We start from the raw sequence: 4,254 nt of genomic DNA on the forward strand, positions 1-4,254 counted from the left end.
AGTATGAAATTAGAAAATAGACGTAAGTTAATATCAAGTTACCCATTTATATGTGGAAAACGTAATTATATCAAGCTCAGGAATCTATATCCGTTAAAAAGTTAATTTTAGCGTTACTGTAACAAGCTTGAAACCATCGCTAATTTTAGTAAAGCTCCAGTTTCGTTTACTTAGTAAACAATCTGCCGAAGGAGACAGCAGTCCAACGAATTCCCTGAGAAGGAACGGAAGTGTTGTAAGTCAAGTGTTGTGTTTTCGAAGTATTTAGACATAATGGTATATTCTTCTCTGGCGATGCTCATGAACATTATCTAATTAATAATGTCAGTGGGCCCCGGTTGCTATAACCGCCTGAGTATAGTGGTATAACCTCCTTGTGTTATATGATGGCCTACGCCATTAAGAAACGCGTTTAATCAGTCGGTTTTGGGTCTCTGGTTAAAAAAAACTTTAGATCAGGATGGGATTTATCTTTGGGCGTACGTCATCGTCTTCATTGGGCAATTAGGCACTGCACTTTTTAATTGCAACACCCTCATCACTAACGTCACCTTGGTTTTGCAGTGGGAGTTGTATGAAAGTGAAAAACGAAAAGTGAACTCATACTTACTACTAATTATTCTGCCTCAGTTTTTTGCAAGATGTTTTATCAGTTTTCAATATTGGTTATTGCCATTATATGAAGTGTTTATATTATAGGCAAACTATTCCAATCCCCTGAGATTGACACAAACTTTGAATTACCCCGACGGCCTATATAGTGCACTATGCGTTGTTTTGATATTCCTGTATTACTGAGGCCTTGTAGCGTTTTGTTGTTGGTATGCAAATAATTAAGAAGCTTTGTGTCATTGGAATACGATAAAATACAGAAATGGAAAAGAGCACTTCATTTTTAATTTATTGTTGTCCTTTTCATAGCTTGTATATCTTAATTTTTTTCTAAATCACTGCATAACACTAATCTATTTAACGTAAAATTATACTAAAGATTGATTTAATATGATAAGCTACAGATTGGAGTTTAAATAACCCACCATACAGAACTAGACATAATTAACCATCCCATCGTTGGAGTCTCCGTTAATTTGGTACACTGGGGCACTTCTATTTAATTTTTCTTTTTATTTTTATGGTTTATATAGGAAATATTTATTCTAATGTTTTTACTGTTCTTATATTTTATTATTCCTTGTTTCCTTTCTTCACTGGGCTATTTTCCCTGTTGGAGCCCCTGGGCTTAGCATCCTGCTTTTCCAATTAAGGTTGTAGCTTAGCAAGTAATAATAATAATAATAATAATAATAATAATAGTAATGATGATGATGGAGTGGGCAAGCTGTCCCTTATATTTCGGGTGTTGTGTATTAATGTCTTGTTTTTTTTTTTTTTTTTTTTTTTTTTTTTTTTAAATTCGGAAAACACAAATGCATAATGCACTAAATTCTAGTTTCCTTCGATTAAAGCTTTACTTAAATATAGTGACAATCGTTCAATGGTCCACCTCCACAAGGTTTTATAAAACCTTGTAGCCGACATTCCAGGATTGTCTTTTTAGCAAACGGTGCATTATATAGCCTTGTCCAACGAACGGCAGTCCATAGCACACACATTCCGTTATGTCTTAGACATAAGTGCTAACATAACTTGTAAATTATTATTATTATTATTATTATTTTAATATCTACAATGTCATTATCAAGGGCAGCAGGTTAGATCGATATTTTGCCAACCCCCCCCTCAAAAAATAATATACAATTGTCTAAAATCCTATATCCTTCAAAATTCTTCGCTGGACAAAATCCGACATTCTTAGCTTCTGCTGTGACCATGTCAACGCAAACCACAAACAAAAGTGAATAGAAAGGAAATAAGAATTAGAAACAGGACCAGGATAAAGACTTTGATGACGTACAAAGACATTGTTTGTGAATCTAACAAGATGGCCAAAGTTTGTTTTGGTCACACCTGATTTTGTGTGTGTGTGTGTGTGTGTGTGTGTGTGTATGGGTTATGCTTATGTATAATGGGTCTTCTTTGCTCAGGCGCATGTGTATGTGCATCCATATATGTACCCATGCGCATGCTCATGTGTATGCGTTTGTGCCCGTGTTCATGTGTTTGTGCCCTTGTGTATGTGCGATTGTGAATATAACCCGGTAAAGAAAAAAAATGAAAATCTACAAAACCGTCAAGTTTTAAACCAAGTGACCTCTAATAATCGTAGAAGGATCTCGCTCAGTTATTACCCACCAATTGGCAGTTGTTGTTGGTATTATTATTATTATTATCATTATTATTAGCCAAGCTACAACCCTAGTTGGAAAAGCAAGACTTGAAAATATCTATTGTAGTAAGTTTTCACTTAATCTTGGATTTTTTTTTTTTTTTTTTTAACTGGAATGCTTTCATAAGAGTTGAGATATTCCGTAACCCTCGGTCTCTTAATTAACGTATTGCATGGGTACAGTATTACAAGCTCCGATCTACTGCTATATTACATGATTATTACACGATTATTAAAAGCTCCGCCCACCGGTACTCGAAGTGTAATGTCCTAGTCGTTGTGTACACCCAATACTACCGTGGTGGTTTAAAGGCTGCGCATGAATGGCAGAGGTAAGGGTCAGTGACATTGCCCTATCGAACAGGACAATGCCCTAGAGACTGACAATACTGCATATGATCAGCGCCCAAGGCCCCTCTCCACCCAAGCTAGGACCGAGGAGGGCCAGACAAAGGATGCTGATGAATCAGCAGATAGACTTATAGGCTCTCCCAAACCCCCCATCCTTAGCTCAGAAGGATGGTGAGGTTACAACGACCAAAGGAACTTAAGTTAGAGCGGGACTCGAACCCCAGTCTGGCAATCACTAGGCGAGGACGCTACCACCTGGCCACCACAACCTCTAGTAGTAGAATTTAAAGTCTGTTTGACCCGAGGTATATTAATTACTCTTTACTCTGTAGTGTGTGGGTTTTTTTTTTGGGGGGGAGGGAGTCAGAGAAAATGGCAAATTTCCCCCAATAGTAGAGGAAAAAGTATAGAAGCAAACTGTTTTGGTAAATATTAAATAAAATTAATTTTAAGTATCAGGAATGAAATAGCCATAATTTTCATAATGATATAAATATCGCCAATGCAACGAACGTGAGACTACGTTATTTATTCAACTTCCATGCCTCCTTAACATCCTGAACAATGATGTTTGCAGGATCCTGCTTTATCATTTCTTCAGGTCCTGCAACTATCTTCAATAGGTTATAATTTTCTTTTCAATAGGTTATAATTTTTTCTTTAATAGGTTATAATTTTCTTTTTGTTAACAGTTGAAATGTACATCTTAATTGTTGTAATTTTTCGCTTATAATTTTTCTCCCTAATGGTTATGATTTTCTTTATATTTTTCTTGATAACGGTTATAACTTCCTCTTTTTTAAAAGATTATCATTTTTTATTTAATAACTATCTTTTTCTATATTTTAACTGTTATCATTACCTTCTTTATAACGGATATTATTTCCTTTTTTTTTAATGCCTATAATTACTTCTTTTATAACTGCTAAAATTCCCTTATAACAGCTATCATTTCCTTCATAATAGCGGCTATCATTTTCTTCTGAATCTAGATAATGGCTATCATTGCTTTTTTCCTGTTATCATATGCGACTTGGAAACTTTTACCATTCCCTTAAAAACATTTGTAATTTCCTTCTTAATAATGACTAAAAATTACATTTTTTTTTTCTAATTTTCCCTTTAAATGTTTAATTTCCTCATCAGCTGCTATGACTTCCTCCTGTTATAAATTTCCTTTATAGTAACGGTTAATTTCCTCTTTATTAACAGTCGATCTCTTTATTAACAGTTAATCTCTCAATTAATAGCTATTTCCCACTATATTAACGGTTAATTTCTTTCTTGCTAATGGTTTTAAAGTTTTATTAAATTTTGCATAATATTGGAACTAAATTTCTAGTTATCGGTTTTGTTATAATCGTTATCAGATATTAATATTTTCCGTAATAAGGTTGGTTTCTTCTAAGTACTGTTAGATTTTGTATATTAATTCTTATAACATCTTTAATTGTTTTTAACATTATCGTTTAAAAGTAATTAACTTTAATTTATTGTTGTTGTTGTTGTTCCAGACTTAGGTACAAAACAAAAATAGAACGTTAATGACGACTCAACCGTTTCTCATTAGACGGCCAACTGCCCACGCCTCCCTCGACTTAAAAAAAAAATCCTAA

The sequence above is a fragment of the Palaemon carinicauda genome, chromosome 23 (genome assembly GCF_036898095.1).
Source record: "Palaemon carinicauda isolate YSFRI2023 chromosome 23, ASM3689809v2, whole genome shotgun sequence".
Lineage (NCBI taxonomy): Eukaryota > Metazoa > Arthropoda > Malacostraca > Decapoda > Palaemonidae > Palaemon > Palaemon carinicauda.